Source organism: Paramormyrops kingsleyae, chromosome 3 (genome assembly GCF_048594095.1).
Source record: "Paramormyrops kingsleyae isolate MSU_618 chromosome 3, PKINGS_0.4, whole genome shotgun sequence".
In the NCBI taxonomy this organism is placed as follows: Eukaryota; Metazoa; Chordata; class Actinopteri; order Osteoglossiformes; family Mormyridae; genus Paramormyrops; species Paramormyrops kingsleyae.
In genome coordinates, this window is record NC_132799.1 from 5,263,090 (window position 1) to 5,282,178 (window position 19,089).

A 19,089-nucleotide genomic window follows, 5' to 3' on the forward strand; every position below is an offset into this window, starting at 1 on the left:
CATTTCAGACATTTATGTACATTTCAAAAAGAAGGATCAGTCAGTCGCTGGAGAAGGGGCCTTTGTCAAGGACACCATGGTGAATCCACTCTGCAGATGCTGGGAATTGAACCGGCAACCTTCTGATCACTGACACAGCATCTCCTCTTCAGGCAAGTGTTCGGCTGAAACAACGATTTTTGGGGTTTCATTAATTCATAAAGCAGGAAGTGGGTTCCACACTTATTTTTTAGAACATTGCATTGAAAGCACATACACAAAAAAAAAACCAGCCCAGATACCCAGCATTTATCAGCTGCTCTCATTTTTAATCAGCGGGGGAGCAGAAATAATAACGAGCGAGACGCCTTCTGTGAACCGCAGCCAGAACGGAAACAAGTGTTTGCCATGAGGGAGCAGCTTTCATGCTGCATCCCAAGAATATAAGCCGCTGTAATACTCTAAATGCTACACCTTGAGTTAACATCCAGACGCTGCAGTAGGCAAGGTAGTAAATAAATAAATAAATCAGCTCCGCGGTTTGCGATGAAGGTGTTTAAGTAACGGCACGCAAACAGTCTTTTGTCTAAAGGGGAATGCGGGGATGCTCAAAAGTGGCTTTATTGTAGAATCTGAAGACGAGCTTTTTGAGAAATCACAGAGCCGCCATGCATTATTAACTGCGGCACGCGCAGTGCGATGAAGCCCCGCTTCGTATCCGTTCCCCTCTCTGCTTCAGCTGAATTTGCTTTGCTGCTGATACAAAGCCAATCATTCAGGCTTTAAGCAGACAAAAGCAGGCCCTAGAAGCACACTGGGAAAGGAAAACAAGAGCATTTTTTTTCTAGCCTTTTGTTTCTATTCAAAACAGAGCACGAGCACGGCAGTGGGCTGGAGAATGACGCGCCAATTCTGACAGACACTAACCGAACGTCCTATGCAGACAAAGACCCGAAGTAATAATAGTCAGCTACATCTGAGAAAAGTTTACATGGCATCTGTTAGCCCTCCGTCCTGTAGTTTTTTTTAATGAGGGGGGCATTAGAGCAGCTATAATTCATACAGAAGGGCCAACCATGTAATTAGCCAATGGTACGTTCAGAATTGGTGAATGACAGGGGAAGAGGAACTCCAGGAGCCAATCAGCTTGGGCCACTGCCCCTGTGGTCCCACCCCTGTGTACACCCCTGCCTGCAATGTTGCAGTTGGCGTAAAATTAATATCCGGGGGACAGGCTCTGGTACCTCTAATCCACTCTCCTTTCTCTCTCTCTCTTCTCTCTCTCTCTCTCCTCTCTCTCTTGTTCTCCACTTCCGCTCACATGAATCAATCTCTATTACAAAAAAAAGGGTCCGCAGATAAGAATTAATCTGACTTACAGCTGGATTTAACGGGCGGTTAAATTACGGCCCCAGAAATAGCTACAGGAAGCACCTGGGCTGCAGGAGCCGCTTCAGTCTCGCTGCCAGATGGGATGAAAAACGATCATCCCTTATGGTACTTGAAAAATTCTCCCTCACAGCTGTGAGTTACTCTGCCATAATTAATTTGGTCCTAGAGAAAAGGTAAGTGTGGCGGACGGTAGGGAAGCAGCAGATCCGGCAGCCCAGGACAGTGCGGGGATCGTCTCCCACGAGGGCATTTTCGGGTCAGTCGCTCCACAATACTTAACAATGCAGCTATGGGGAGGGAGATTTTCCAGTGTTAACCTGCCCTAATTTACACAACGGAATATTTACTGGATTAAAGTAAATAAGCGACAGGGGACTCGGGGACTTGATGCCAACTGGTGAAGAGTTTGTGTTGGCTTGTAGTTCACTTCAGACTTCAGAAAGCCAGACCGGCAACTCAGTTTTGTTACCGAAAGGCTGCGCAACACCAACAAACTGATGAAACACCCGGCTGTCATCTCAAAAACTGTTTATCCCTCACTGTGGGCTAATGGATAAATTGCTAATCTCCCAGGAGACCAGTAGGGGGTGCTCTCACAGCAGCTGACAGCCAGGTATATCTGGGCTGGCTTAAAACTCTCACGCTATAGTGGATCGATATTAATTATGTTCTGGTTCAATTTCACAAACTCGGTTGGTTTTTTTTTTTAAGACTCTTAAGCGTGGAACGGCACAGCTAATAGATGTAAGGCGGGGGCGGAGTAATACGATTCATTCCCGCTACATGAGCGACGGGGTCGGCCTAAAATAGACCCACATGGCAGGAGATCCATCAGCAGCCTCTGCGGACGCACCGATGCTTAAGTTCATTAACGCCATGCAGCATGCAGCCAGTGGTGCTCAAAGCCTGAGGCTCTGCTGTCCAGAGGACTCCGGGCTGCCAGGGACCCCATTAGCCAGCCACCAACAGCCTGCGGTCCGCTGCGCGTGGGCTGCGCGTTCTGCTGCGACGAGCCGCACAAACACGTACCGCACACTCGTGCAGACGTAGAAACATCCGCGCACACGCCAAAGGACACGAAGAAAGGCTTGAACACAATCACTCCACTAGACGCATGCTTGGAGACGACATTGGCCTATAGGGGGTGCAGTGGTTAAAAGAGAAACCACCTTAAAATGTCAAGATCTGAAAAATTTATATATCACACTACACCGTGTGGCAGAAAAATCTAACAAACAAGGTGACACTGATTAACGATACGACAAAATGCTACACTGTGTTACGCTGTAGCAATGCCCAGCATGTACCCAAGTGCAGAGGTGATTTTTGACTTTTTGATTTTTTCACACCAGCATAGGCGTAGACACAGGCCAGTTCCTCGTTATCTGTTCACACCTAAAAAGCACACATGGTCGCTAAGGAGACACACTATTCTCACATCATGTTGCAGTTTCCATGGCATCCAGTCAGTGCTGGTTAATTGTTAAGTTTTGAGGAGAGGATTGGTATAACGCTCGCGATACCATTTCATCATTTCAAAGTATCATGAGTACCAGTATAGCGGTGGGGGTGAGGGTGGGGGAGCTTTTCTGTCCTGGAGGGCTTTCCCTTAACCTGTCATGTTAAACACAAGTAACACAAAAGTATGAACATACTATTTAAAATACTCCCAAAGTAAACATTTTCCATTGTTTGTTTTTTAAAGATAGAGCAGAGGATTTTTAAGGGGACAGAATATATTGAAGGCTGGTGAATTACATATCACTGGAAGAGCAAAAAACATGTTTAAAAAATACATCTTTCACTATTAGTCCATTAAAAAAGCATTTCAAAGCCCAGAATCAAGGTGCATTGATAACACAGAACATCTTTCATTTATAATACATCAGTCCATCTATCTATCCATTAATCTACTTATCCTGGATAGGATTGAAGGTTATTTAAAATACATTTAAACCTAAATATTACAAAGAGATTTAGCAATTGACTGTAACAAAGTCAAGATTCCAAGTCCGCCATAATTAGATTATTGAAGATTTTTGAAAAACTTAAGTCTGAAAATCAATCAGTCTTTACGTTTGTGTGGCGACAATGAGCTTAGAATTTATCGCACAGTCGTAACTTGGATAAGAGAGATGAAAGTATATCTCATTAACATAACATTGTTACTCGTACATATAACGAGTAAAGTCCTTTAGTTGAGTCCTGTTCATAGCTCTTATAACGGTTGGCAGCCACTAATCACAATCCTGCTTCGGGCGTTCAGTACATCTGGGGTGACCACTGAGTAAGGAGAAAGTTCCGGGTTTTCATCCACAGCAGCGAGGAGAGCGTCCTTGTTCGAGCATTATATCGCTACCTTCTGTTGTGTCCAACTAGCGTTCGTGAGGTGGAAAGCGTACAGGTCTTAATCGGTGTGCTAAAACAGCTTCGTCATGCTTCAGAGTAAAGCTTTACGATAAAAGAGCGTATCTGTGAACAGTGGAAACAGGAGGGACCAAAAATGAGGACGCTTAACGCACGTGGACACCCACAACCTTCCCAGACACCAAAGTGCTACACAATCCAAATGCAGCTTTATATCAGAATCACAGCAGCACACGTTTCCGCTTCACGTGAGAGACCTCACTCGATGCGCTGTGGCTTGGAACGCTCCGCACAGCCGGCTGCCTGGCGTGTTACGCGGTGCGCTGCGTTTCACACAGTTTTTCCAGCTACAGCCATGCGGTAAAAATGCTGTTGACAGATACTAAAGCTTTTTCTACTAATATTTTGCTTTAACACGTTCAGATCATTCACTGGCCACTTTACATATTTACATTTGACAAACTAATACCGCTAATAAAAAAACTGATGTCTTTTCTAATGTCTTATTTTCTGTTACTGAGCCAGTATGAGTAGCATCATTGGCTATGGAGCTGTTTGTTATTGACTGACAGGATCTAGTTGGTTCGGTATCCCCCCCCAGCCCCCCAGCGGAAGTTACCAAGCTTGACTGAGCAGATCAACATGATAACACCGACAAGGAAAGTTTGGACTGGGCCCATTGATCAGTACTCGAGTCAGACACACGTTCTCTCCACTCCATCAAGCCGGGACGTACACAAATCATGCAGATACCAGTGCAACCACCGGCTTGTAATGGAGAGCTAGAAGCTACAGTGAGTGGAGGACTTCAGCTCCATCCAGGCTTCCTCAAACCCTGCTTCACCATCCCAGCCCTGAGTCCAGGCATGTGGTACTGGTCCGGTCTCCCAGCATTAATTCTGCTCGGTTCTGTCCAGCACTCTTCCGAGGTGCTATTGCAGGATGTCAGACCTGAATCTGAACCCAGACTCTTTTCTTGGCACATTAACCGTTAAGTAAACAAACCATTGCCTTGGGTAAAGCAGCAGAATTAGATTCCGGGTTCCTTGCCAAGATGTCACGGGTCTACGGAACCGAACCGAACCGCAAGAGAGGTGCCAAGCCGCTCGGCTGCTAAGAAACATCATCAGCTTAATTAGGAGATAAAATATAAGAACCGTTAAAGTAGAAACAGAAATATTGACTGAAGCTTTTTACTAAACTGTCAGTAAATAGTTACGATTTAGTCAAATTCATTCAAATCGTCATTTATTTTTCAGTGGCTAACCCACGCAGAGCGATCTGAACCCCTGTAGTGCATTAGAAATAGTTCTGGAAGCACAGAGCTGGTACAGAACTCGCATCCTTTCCAGAACCACAACTGGAGAATCTACTTGCTAATTAGGTTTATATATTATTAAGGCGTATAAGGAGCTTTAGGGTAGACGTTCAGCACAGAGGCTCATTTTATTTCAAAAGAAGGCCATAGGCGCCTTTGAAACAGCTCTATTTTTGTATAATACCCACACTGCGGTGGAATAGCACAGCTCGACACACCAGCATAGGATGGAAACTGGGGGCACTTCCTGGGAATGCTGCTTTAACATGAAACCAGCTGCCAAGCATTTACCCACAAACCTTTGCAGCTACAGATCTCATGCAGCTAAGATGCTCATGGGGACGTGATATTTATGCCAGTCACCCCCCCGGCCCCACTCTGAGTCACATGTCAGCAGAAGGTAACCACATGGTTTAAGCGGGGGCTGTGGGTAATGCTCGTGTCAGGCCCTGTTGTACCCATAATTGGGTCTCTCAGCCTGAATCCAACAGTCACGTCCCTCAGGGGGGGGCAGACTGATTAGCACCAATTAGCATCCACACCTGGCTCACTCTCTTTATCAACCCCCCCCGCCCCTGCCCTCGTGCTCAGTGTCAGCCATTGTTGCTTCTCTATGAGCTCTGTGTGCTGTCCTGTCGGTTCCTGTTCCTGCCTGCCTTCCCTGTTCCCTCCCTTCCTTGCTCCTTAACCCTCCAGTCCTTCCTTGTGTGCCGACCCCTCATTCTTCGTGCCTCCGTAGGACTGATCCCCCTGGCATCTGACCCTTGACTACAAACTTTGCTTAACGATTCAAATACCGTCTGCCTGATCTGGATAATAAAATCTATCAGCTCTGCATTACGGGACCCCAAGTTTATGTCCTGGCTGGGTCTGACACTCACTGTATTTATAGGTCAAACATCCATCCATCCATTTTCTGTAACCACTTGTCCTAGGGGGTCTGGAGCCTGTCCTGGATACTACGGGCAAGGGAACCACCCAGGAGAGGGTGCCAACCCATCGCAGGGCACACTCACACGCCACGCACTCACACGCCACGCACTCACACGCCACGCACTCACACGCCACGCACTCACACGCCACGCACTCACACGCCACGCACTCACACAGGCACACCTATGGTAATTCCAATTAACCTCAGCATGTTTTTAGACTGTGGGGGGAAACCGGAGGACACCCCCATGACGACACGGGGGGGCATGCAAACTCCACACACATGGAACCCGTGCAGAGAATCAAACCCAGATCCCAGAGGTGTGAGGCGACAGTGCAGACCAACAGCATGCCGCCCCGAGGTCAAACATATAATATTTTAATATTAAGATTGACTATATTGATCCCTGGGGGAAATTCTGGTGCATACAGCAGCAAGAACATAATAAATAAACATACATACATACATACATACATACATACATACAGTGCAAACAGATTTAAAGGGTACACAGATTAAAAAAATAAAAAATCCCGAAAAACAGAATATTGAGATACTACAGAAATAATTATCTAAAGATAAGAAAAATACATTAGCACTTTGGATAAAGGTCCTACCTAAGCAACAGAGGACACAGGACGTCCATCACACTGCCCCTTCACTGATCTTTATATAAACTCTGGTATAGGAGCGTTTTTGGCACATTTCAGATTGCATTTCAGATGACGGCCTGCAGGTTATGGGCTTCTTGTGACGGGGCTGTGAACAGAATGGGGTCACCCCCCACCTGAGACACCGCTCTGCCGGGTGACATCACACTGGCTGAACGCTCCTGCCCTCCCCAAGATGCCGACTGATATGCAGGTGTGAGAGAGAAGCATTTTCACCCCGGTCACATGCCCAATATCGTCCGAGGCCCTCACGCGTGAAGTCTGGAGGACGCTGGACGGACGGTTTAATCAGAGGGGCATTTTAATATGCAGACAGAATCTTCGGGAAACAACACAAAATATGAGATAAAGAGGACCTTGTGGGTGCAGGAAAAAACTCACCACGTAACACATTGAGTCTTTGGGGGACACTGTAATTCACTGTAATTCACTGTAATTCACTGTAATTCAGCTCCCAGAGCCGCCTGATTCGCTGTGAACGGTGGGGCTTCATGTCACATGGCGTTCGATAACAAAGGGCGCGGATCAATCACACTCCTGAGTGACAGGGAGCGGTGACCCTCCAACCAGAAGTTTGTTCAGAATTCCCACCACATGTTTCCTGCATATGGGAACCGGCCTGGAGTCATGCTTCTCAAACTTACTGTACCTGAAGGCTGGCTGGGAGACAGAGGAAGGGACAGAAGGGGGGCGGTGGGTCCTGGCTGAGGACAGGGTCACCAACTGTCACACATCTGGCGTGACACTCATGCTTTCAGACTCTCACACTCACACAAGAAATCTTACAGCAAATCTGTATTATGCCATTTTAAACCTAAAATTAGCTACATCAGAAGCGATGGAGTAGTTTGCAAACCCTACAGACTATTTACTAGGTAATGAAACTGTTACATACATGTAAATGCGTGTGCATGTGTGTGCAGACATGTCTCGAATCGAAAATCTCACTGCAGCCATCTGACCAAAGTTGCCAGCCCAGTGAAGGTGATGTTCCACCTTGTCCTTTGGAACAGAACATATCTGATGGCCTTTTTGGACAGAGACAGACAGAGAGATGATGCTAAAAATAAATGATTGAATAAACAAACAAACAAACAAACAAGCGAGCGCCCCTGCCGTGAGGAAAATGACACAGCAATCAGAGGGCGCAACAGGACGCCACGGTGATTAACACTTGCCGTTTTTTGGAGGCGTATATAAATGTATAATTAGAACATAAAAAGGTCTGAAGGACCTACTGCATCGCCATGCTTCCAATTAATCTAATTCATTTATATGGGCATTTCCATTCCACCCGCCTCTCAGTACGCTGGAACGGAACCGCCAAAAATAAAACCCCTATTTCTTCGGGAAACAACACGAGCCAACTTCAGTGGCTTGGATGGGCTACATGCTTGCGGTAATGCGACTGCCCCCCTCCCCCAACACCCCATATCATCATAGCGGCAAGGGCAGGCGTTAAATTTTTAAGATAACACAAGTCGCAGCAGTGGCTGGGAAACAGCGGACTTGGCTCGACTTTCCGCAGTGAAAACGAGCGACGCCGCCAACGTGGAGCTTTTCGCACTTGGACCGGCGGCGCTCAACGGAGGCTGCTGTGCAGAAGTCAGCGCGATGTGCCCGAGCAGTACGGCGCCGCCCCGCCGCGTTATATCGCAGGTTACAGAAAACAGTGGGGGAAAAAGTTGCGCTATTGTGGTCCATTTTCATTAACCGGCGTCACGATTTGCATCTATTACATAAAGGTTTAATAACCGCTGCACATTTGTACGTCCTTAAAGCGGCAGAGATAACGGGGAGGACGGACTTATGAAACACAGAGCCGAATTGTGCAAGTTCCATCATAGTTGACACAACACAATGCATCTTTTATTCAATAAATAGGACAATGCAGATGAAAACTGAAGTAACTTAAGCATCTGATTCATTTTAGAGTCACTAACTTTGCTGCAAGACAATGTGCATGACTGGACCTCCCCCCCTTCACCGCCCCCAGATAGGATGTACGGACCTGCTACTGGCTATTAAACCTGGCCCCTGCCGAAAGCAGAATCACATTCCAAAGTCCAGGTCCCTCTTAAAATTCGCATTGTGCCATTTGAGTCCCATTATATTATATAAAACAGTCAAGGGTGGCTTTAGGGGTCAAAGCACTGTTCCGGCCCGTAAACCCGCCTTTGCACCATGATGGCCAATGACAGGAAGGGAAATCGCCTGTAACTGGAGCGAAGTCACAGATTTACAAAACAAGCTAAAATCAACAGAAGGTCAGAGACGTCTCTCTGCAGTAGCTGCAAGCCCTAAAAAAATAAGACCGACAGAAGAGTTTCTAGGCTAATTAGAAAGATGATGGCCCACAGGAGTAAAGCAGAGGTACAAAGGCAGATGCCAGGTCATCATAAGACTTTGTAAGTCAGGCACAGGTGTAATTTCGGAGAAGCGATGAGATCCTCCGCGGTTCCAGTCTGGCTTCACCACAGAACCCCGCGAGAGTCTGGCGCGTTTTGGAAAGGTCAGGCTTCCTGCGGGGCGCATTTAATGAGATGTATGGGTGCCGGCGCACGTTTCAACGCAGCCGCAAAGGTCACCTAAACACCGGGCCAGCTGAACAGGCCTCTTTTCCCATAATGCAAAGCAGCCCAATTAGTGTTTGTCCCTCCCCTACTGGGCACGTCTCCTCATTCTGACAGCAGCAGCCTGCAGCCTTTCGTTTCGGCTGTGCATGTACCGATCAGCAGTTACACACGTGTCCAGTCTTCGCCATGACCAATGCTGTTGGAAGCATCTGTACTTGTGTGCTGGTGTGTCTGTGTTGCTCAGCAATTACACCTCCAAAGCACCAGGTGATACATAGTTCTGGATGTTGCATTTACCGTCTTCCCGCCCTGCGATGTATTCAGTTGTTGAAACAGAAAAAAAAAAAGTAATAAAAGTATACAAAGTATCCATTTATCGGCTCCTGGCTATATTTGTGCTGCTCCAAACTTCCCGCAGACATATTTGTGAAAAAGTCGAGCTACGATGTTGCTACGATGCCTAATGTGGGTTAATGCCAGATTTAATGTATTTAATGCCAGATATAAATAGCATTTCGATCAGCAGTATATCTGTATATCACCCTTCTTATGGTCTGAGCCGCCGCAATGTTTAGGTGCATTTCTGGGGAGGTGCGTGTCAGGCTGTGTAATGCTATACTTACACAGAAGTAAAAATCAGCCTTAAGACAGGGATCTTCTTGAAGAACAAAATGGACTTTGGTTACTGAAAAGCAGATAAGGGAGGGGTTTTTTTTGTCCTAGTTGGTCAATTTGACCACGTAAACGGCCATCTTACCCCAACCAGGAAAAAACAAATGGTTGAGAATTGATAGGTCAGTGCATTGCAGTGCAAATCATAATGCAGTTTTAACCAGCAGAACTTCCCCAAGTAAACCACTGCAGTCACATTAATGGGCAATTATCCTTCTGAAACCGAAACGCTGTAATTATTGTGCTTGACACTCATCTTCCCCTAGAGGGCGATATGGTTAACGAGGTCAGCATCGGTCAGTAATTCAGTTAGCATGTGGAATATTTCTATGTGACATAAATCCCCCAGAGAAAGCACTACAGCAAAAGTACTTCCTATTCCTATAACTCTGCTCAGAAGCACTATGGTGGGTACAGAACTACGCAGATGGTAAATTTCTGTGAGCAATGTCACACCCAGGGAAAAACCAATAAAAACCCGGAATGTGCCAAACACGAGAGCAGAAACCCGTTAAATAAAACGGTCTGCCATCTCCACCTCAGCCCCCCAGCTCCAGCCCATTCCCCAATTTTCCGGTGGGAGAACCTTCATTGCGGGCCAGTTAATGAATAATAAATTTTAATTCATTCCTATGTATTAAGCGAAGTCCTAGCCGACCATGGGAGAAGGTGACGCATGTCAAAGGAGATTTCTTGTCAATGGCTACATTTATATGCATTTCTATAATCAGTACATTCCGCACGAACAGATAACTAAGTTATTAGCCCGATTACCACGACTGAACAGCTCAATTCCACAACAGTGCAGGATTGGCTGGAGCTCAAACCCACCAGCAGAGCACAAAAACCCTCCTTCTGTGTTCAGATTTATCAAGGTGTAGGGTTTGCTTTTGGATCAGCTCCAGTCAGGCTTGTCCTTAGAAATCTTTGACTGGCTGAATAATCACATAACCCCCCCCCCCCACCACCTCGACGGAATGGTCCACCCCCCAACTCCCTCCACTTTGCTCTGTTCTGGCGGCTTCCCCGACTGCACGGCCGTGATGAAGGGCTGCAGTAAACCCCCCCAAGTAAGCTATTAGATCCTGAAGGCTGGCAGACGACGTTCTTGAACCGCCGGCTGATAAATGGGTTTGTTCTGAGGTCATGCGGAGAGGATGTGATGGAGTGTGGAGGCGGGACCAAGCTCTAGGAGCTCCGGGGAAGGCGTGGGGTTGACCTCGCAGGGGCAAGCTGGCCAGGTGTTGGAGGACACACAAGCACGCACATTCTCAGGGGGGGTCTTGATGCTATTGACGAAGCAGGACCGCCTTGATTCTCGGAATATGAAGATACCAGGATTCCAGGACGCCGTCTCGACCGACACGCAGGAGATCCATGCGATTCTTGGCGTTCTGCTAAAGGGTCACAACCCAGAAACAAATGACCTGCTTCCTGTTAACCTGCCAGAAGGAAACTCTGGAGGCTCAGCGTATTGAAACACTCAATAACATCACGGCGGATCTACATATCGGTGTCTACCTGTCACTTCTACTGAATAATACTCACACATTTAGCCATTTATATGGCCCATATAGCTTAGCAAAGTAATTATGGCTAGACATTTGGGCTACAGCGGAAACACCTTGGGGATTTCAAACCAGCTGTCACTACCTACACTGAGGGGACCAAGATGGTACAGCACAGGGTGGGACGGGAGGGGGGGGGCAGAGGGAAGCAAAAGGAAGAGCCAAGACATCCTCTACTGCATGACATTAAACAGGAATTACCTGCCACTTACACCTCAAGGGATCTGAACTTCAACACGGAGGTCTAGTCAAAAGTGACTCTGCTATGTAGCATGTCACTTAGCGGCCCCTGAAAGTTCCCCGCATGTCAGCGACTAACAGTAGACAACGAGATGCATATTAATAGGTTTTAGATAAAGCTATTCTTAATGGGACATGTACCTTCTAACTCATTTTTCCTTGTCAGGCTCGTTGGGGCCCAGGAAGCGATACGAGGTAGAAGGTCCCGAGGTAGAAGGTCCCGAGGTTGGGGTATGCCCCACTCTGGATCTGGATGGGATGCTAGTCCATCACAGGGACACATACACGAATAATTATACACTCCGGGCAATTTAGAGACAGCCAGTTAGCCTGACTGCATGTCTTCAGACAGCAGGAGGGGTTCAGTGTCCCAGCCAGGGCTGCCAATAATGGCGGAGAAAGAGGAAGACTTTCAGCGGCCAGACACTAGGGGGAGCCTACGAGAGTGCGAGCACAGAGAATGATGCTACTGCAGTAGGACAGAATAATATGCATCTCTGAAAGGAGACTGGGCAAATATTATTCAAGGCCAAAATGATGTCAATAGTATTGTTACCAAGCTTGTAAAATGTAATTTGCACATGCATTAAGTATCGGAAACTCCCAGAGGTAGAAAGCAGGAAATTACAGGTTATCCATTTAAATGGCATTTAACTGACGCCAAATATGGAATGAGGTCAGTTCAGTTCACACCACAGGGCATTCGATAAGGAAGCGGTTCGCACAGGGTCCTGGTTATTATTAAGCCAGATTTGCGGCACATCAAATCATGACTCAGTTAATCCTTCGAAACAAACATTTACATGTGAATGGAATTGCAGGATTATGCTAAATTAAACCAGTAAGAGAGGTCAAAGCCCCTTTCCTGCCGTCCTCTGTTCCGATGCAGTGAAAGGATTGATGATCATTAACTAGCCAAAAACTGGAGGCATAAACCAGGAAACAGGCATGACCTGTAGGGGGCGATATAAAAGCAGGCTGCCAGTATGCAAATACATGGTGCATCTGATTCATCGGCGCAACTGGGAGACGTGTCGACCAATCACATTCCAATCGATCTTCCCTATGGTGCTGCTCTGCTTTCCCTGCGTGAGGAACGCTAGCGGCACGTGGTGTTTAACGAAGCCACAGAACGGGAGAGATTTTAAACCGATGCGGGAGGAAACGGCACAGCCTCACTAAGCAGGCCCCTCGGTCTGCAGGAAAGCCATTCAGCTCAGCGAACTAATGGCACACGTGGGAGAGCCCCACACAAACATTTTGGGCTGAAGGTAAACAGCAGCACATCTGTAGAACAGTGACCGCCGGCTGGAAGGCAGCCAACGGGCCTAACGTGACCCTGGGGCCAGCGATGGGCAGGCATCCACTTAGCCAGCAGGGGGCACTAGGCAGGGGTACGACGTAGATGGGGTGCCAGTCATCTGTGGGGCTAAATAACTGCACAGCATGTCCATGGACCGCTGGACGAAACCGACGTACTTGGAGGAATCAAAACATAAGATACGGAACACAACCAAACACCACACGCAGGATTCGAAGTCCTATCCCAGAGGAGTGAGGCGACAGTGCTACCAACTGAAGGACAATACCAGCCCTGAGTCACCAGCATCACGGCAAAAAAATAAATGCACTTTGCTGTACGGTTTTGTTGGGAGACTGAGCAGTGAAATTCCCATCCATCACCTGCTGGTCCTGATGTTACTCCACCCGAAAAGTTATCAACCTTGGAGCTCCAAGCTTCTCCAAGCGGAGGAACTAATCAGCCCCCCCGCCCAGCCAGTAATATCTCTGACCACACATTCTCAACCCCCCACTGTTAATTCCCTCAAGCTGCACTGAGAGGTTTATTAATCATTCAGGCCTCCCCAAAGACCTACTCTTGATTGACAGCAGTATTGATGAATACCTCTGCTGTCGGTGGTGGGAGTGGGCGGCACAAGGCTCATCGGTCCACCCCATTGGCCAGGAGCCTGCCCCCCCCCCCCAATCAGAACCACTAACAGCGTCTTAATCATCGATTCCTGCCGTCATCCAATATAACTCAAGGATGTTCAGCATGTTCATTCCCTCTATTTTCTAGGTAGGGGCACGTTCTTGAGTCACCCAGGGTAACCTGCTCGATACGCCCACTGGTTGTTCAATTTTGGAGGCTACAGCTGGAAGTAGTGGGAACTTGGGGGGGGGGATGTTGGGTGACTAAGGCCTCCCCATCTCCAGGAGAGCAGGAGAAGGCCTCACAGGATCACGTGCAAGTCTGCATTATTTATTAAGCAACTCGCAGCCGGAAGACCAGGCATGCGATAAAGAGAGCGAGGGCGTCCGATCCACCCACCGGAAAAAAAACTCTCCCCGTCTTCCTGACAGCCGGTGGAATTCGGTGTGCCGTGGGCGTCGGCCCGCCCGGTGAGAGGGAGGCAGTGCCTGACTTTGGTGCAAGAGGTGGGTGAAAGTGAATCCAAAATAATATATCAAAAGGTCCCAAACTCATCACAGAACTGACATTTAGAACGCCAACGTCTGTCACCGTTTGTGCTTCACTGTTCATGACAAACCCTAAATATACATCTAACCACTTATCCTGGTCAAGGTTGTGGGGTAATTTAAAAAATATTTTAACGATTATAAATACAATGACTGTGAAATTCAAACTACTGACCCTCCCTGTGAAGGAGGTTGAGGTTTCTCTGCTCCAGATGCAGAAATTATCAGAACATCGGTGTGAAGATGCCATCCCACTCAGAAAATACATTCAACGTCCAAACAGAGAAACGTGACGCGAGGCGTTGGAAAGTATTCAGCACAGTTGGGAAGGAAATTAACTCTTTTGCGCTTCCAAATGAAATAAACATCAGGCACACGAGTCAAGCAAATCTCCGCCCATGTCGCCGTGGCAACACCCCCCACCAACAGCACTGGAGGATATCGCCAAGTTGCTACGGCGATACGATGTGTCAGAACGCAGCGATCACAAGGATTCTTCCATGGCTGGGGGGAGGATTGCAGTGCTTGTGCAGAACGAGCATCACAGTACATCACAGAGGGACTATACCTGTTGCAACACCCCCAAGTAAGTAGCGTTCACATCACTATGGAGACCAGAAAGCAAAGACTGCATGGATGCATGGAACTCCAGTCAAATGAAGCCCCCGAGAAGGACCTGCTCAAAGGCCTGCTGCCCCTACAGCGTGCAGTGGGGCTCGTGGCTGCAGGTCCGATTGTGCAGACAGACAGAAACAGGTCCAGGAAATGAATAAGTAATGGATGGCAAACATAAAGACAATCACAAGCCGTTCTTCAGCGAACAACAGCAACACACCCCAGTAAACCCCTAAACATATTGAATGCACGAGCCTGAGGTTTATGGAGAGAGACAGAACCTTAGGAGGTCGTGTTCTGTACATATTTATAGGGGTGGAGTCTGGTAATCTTAATTATTAAAGGGTACATAGGCTCAGAGCACCAAGGGGACTTTAACGGCAGTTTAGGGCATTGAGGTCATCAAAATACCTCAGACCATTCAACCATTCCCCTGGTACTCCAGGGTGTGACTGGAAAACTGTACGCTGTTAAGCCAACCATGCACTGGAGGTCAGTGCAAACCCAGCTTCTCACACACACACATACACACACACACACACACACACACACGGAGGGAATCCATCTGAAGTGCAGCCCCTGGAAGCCATAGAGAACTTTCCTACTGAAACAAAAACATACAAGCTCAGACAGCAGTGCAGCTATATAATGAGACCTCAGCCTACACACTTTTAAAGAGGAATGTGTGTATCTGTCAGCTTCTGTAGCTGGGTAAGGAGCCTTTCTGTCACCTGATAGAGTCTCCCCACTGTCACCCTTTAACCAAACCACAGCCTACAGAATGTTCTGACGTTCCAGAATCCTCCCCGGAGAAACGACAGCCATCAGTGTCAGACTGGGAACAATGGGCCGCTGAGATGCCGTTTCCAGAAGGCGGGGCGGCACCTCTGGTCCCGCAGAAACCTACTCGAGTTGCATCAGTGCAAAAAAAAAAAAACAACAATACCATTCCCAGTCATTCAGATCCATCTGCTTTCCTGTCGGCTTTGTATCGCCCACTGGCAAGATCGACGGCGACACGGAAAAATATTACAGGTCAGTTTTTTTAAAAGAACGTCTTTTAGTGGCATTCTGTCACATTTAATGTTCAACTACCAGGTTGTAAGAGAAGCACGGAGACAAAAGCACAGGATTGTTAGACTGAAGCTATAATATTTACTTTGATCCTGACAGTTTCGCATTTATCTTGTGAAAGAAGCCCTTAACCTGGACCCTACCAAACAGATCTCTACTGAGGGGGGTGTTCTTCCAGTTTGAACTGGAACGTGTATAATGCAGGCTCACCAGACTCCCCTATGATGGAGGCTACTATCTTAAAACCTCTGAGATTACAGTAAAACAAAACTACAACAACAAACCACAGACAGTTAAGGAACAGCAGAAATCTCTCACAGCCTGAAGCAGTGCTTCACTAATGCGACAGCAGAGGAAGGCTTCCTCTCATCCTGCGTTCAGCCCGTTTCCATAAATAACGGCGCACCACTTAATTCAGCGTAGGATCAACGTGCCGTGCTGTTCTGACGCACCCCATTGGAGAACTTTAAAAAAAAAAAATTCATTCTGCATTTTACCAGTTTCTGGCCGTCCATATGTTTGACCCAATTACGCCGAGTTCCCCGGGAAACTGGGACGATGTGCTCATTTCGGCATGAAAAAGAGGGGATCCCTTTCCAAAACGATGGCTCAACGTTTCGCCGAAGGAGCTGGGGCGTCTGAAAAAAAAACACTTTTATGCCCGCTGCAAAGACAAGACAGCGCGCCCTCCCGGATTCACGGTCTGCCATCATTCCCCCCGGGGGGAAGCTACCTGGCAGAGGAATGAAGGAGTAGCGGCAGGCAGGCCAACACCACATTCACAGTGGAGCCACACACCCCCCCCCCCCCACCCCCACCCCCAGGAGGAACCGACCGGCTAATAAACGAAAACAGAGTGTTTCCACCTGAGGTCTTGTCGACTCTAGCAAATAAAATCAAATTCAATTTGGGTTCCAGCATTTTCTGGTCGGGGGGTGGTAGGGGGGGAGCAGGTGGTAGGGGGGGAGCAGAGACATGGAGTAATTCTATCCATCATCTAACCGCTTATCCCGAGCAGGGTCACAGTCGGGGCCTGGAGCCCATCTCAGCTGTAGGTGGAGCAGTGAACCCCGGATGCAATGCTAGCCCATTGTAGAGCACATACACATATAATCATACTCTATGACCAAATCCCAGATAAAAGTTAGCCTAACTGCACATCTTTGGACTGTGGGAGGGAACCCAAGTGCAGGGGAGGACATTTAAACTCGTGCGATTTAACCCCCAAACCCTGCAGGTGTGCACGCACAGTACAACTCACTGCGTCTCTTTGGATAGCTGAGAAGGGTCATGGAAGGTCGATACCCAAAGTGATTTTCACTTAAAGCAGTGCAGGCTACCTGCCCATCTCCCTTTCAGGACCTATTTTAAGGGCACTCTCAGGCCAGGCCTGAGAACTTCCTTCAGCCCTTGATGACAATGTGTCACAATGTAGCCAAGATCAGTTTCATTCAGACTGGATGTTGGTATCAAGTTCTGCTAGACCCCACACAACAGGACTATTCCACAGCAATTATAAAGGACAAGTCACAAAATGGAGATAGGGTGACAGTTGTATTTGTAAAGGGGGGAGCACTCTACAACTTTATCCCCCACCCTTTACTAGAGATATACAATCATAAAGGAGAAAGATTTTGCGATTCACCCCTTTCGGTTTTCACAACAAAGACGCTAGAGGATGAGTCACATTCCTTATGATCTCCCTAGTTTAATGATCACGGAGAAACAGCGAACGCAACGGAAGCCACAACAATCCTGAATCTCGACGGGGGGAGAACACAACAAGTTAGTGGGGGGAACACAACAAGTTAGTGTTTTAACCGGTTTTCTTTTCTTGGATGGATAATAATCGTGAGGAAGTTTCTCTTAAGATGAAACACCGCGGCTGCTGCAGACCAGACAATAACATCCACAGATATCATCGACGACCTGTTGCCGCATTCCCCCCCAGTAAAGTACATAAATCTCAGTCAAATTTAAGCGCACACACACACACACACACACACCCACGTAGTTCTTAGGCGTTTTCGGCGTCTTGGGGAAGGGCTCCCTAGGCATCCTATATCTCAGAGCTTATGCTGGCCTCGATACCATCGGCATGTAAACGCCTAGAGCAGCCTGATCCTTTTCCAGCGCTTGATGGATTTGCTGCCGCCCGAGTCGCGGCTGTCACGGCGCAGGGGGAAATTATCGCTACTTCAGGTGACAGCCACCGATGCACGCCAGATATCAGCCTAACAGCTGCCCGGGCTGACATATTGCTGAAGACGTGTCAGACAGCCTTATTTACGACGGCGGCATTCAGCGAGGGCGCCTCCTAATTAAAACCCCCGACGTGTCACCGCCATCTGGGCGCTGAAGTCGCGCCTGTAATTTGCTGACAATGTATTACAACCCAAATCGGTTGTGTTTTGTCTTTTTTTTTCTCTCTCGGTGCCTTAATCACTACTGAACGTTAAATGTCACGCTGCGACTCACATTGCGGCTAATTCATTCGTATTCATGCCTAAATATCAGAGCTGGCTATCCGTGCTCTGCTTTGCAGGATTGTGGCATGGGGATCTCTCCTCAATTATTCAGAAGATTGATGTATAATTAATCCAAAGTCATGGCAGCCGGAATTATTACCTATGTGCTTAATCCACCGGGAAAAAAATGAAATACGACGGGCAGTCAGACGTAACTGTGTGATGATTAATTCAGTGCAGCAACGCAAATCCCAACAGTGACCGTATCCATTCGCTAAAACAAACAGTGTAGTTTGTAATTATCTTATTTTCAATGCATTTGAAAAAATATAGCGTTTGTGAGTAAGCACAATAAGTCAGTATTATTGTGAGATAATATTTAACAGGGCCTATAATCATGACATTTCATAAATTCTATCCGATTACGGCATTAGTTTTAAGTTAATTTCAGAATTAAGTTTCCATTCTAAGGTACAAAACTTAATTTCCATTGGAACATCAGTGTTACACGGTGTGTCCTGCTTACCTCTCGTACTATTCTAGTTCACGCAGACAGCCTTCCAAAAATCTGTTAAAACATTGCAACGGCAAACAAGCATTTGGCGTCCTTGATAACAGCAAATCGGTCTTTGGATCTGGGTCCCTTTCATAGGCCTACGATAAATGGAATGCTTAGTCGCTGCCCGTGCACATTTAAGGAAAAGGTTTGAGCCGGATAAGTCCTTCAAGTGACC

At 47.4% G+C, this 19,089-nt stretch overlaps 1 long non-coding RNA gene across 1 annotated transcript in view; it reads right to left on the reverse strand.

The window, feature by feature from the left end:
• LOC140588352 (uncharacterized) overlaps positions 1–18,989 on the reverse strand; it is a 28,948-nt gene extending 9,959 nt beyond the window's left edge. Inside the window, exon 1 of the long non-coding RNA XR_011989706.1 lies at positions 18,882–18,989. This is a non-coding gene — a long non-coding RNA (uncharacterized lncRNA). The remainder of the gene's footprint in view (positions 1–18,881) is intronic.
• Positions 18,990–19,089: the final 100 nt, after the last annotated feature.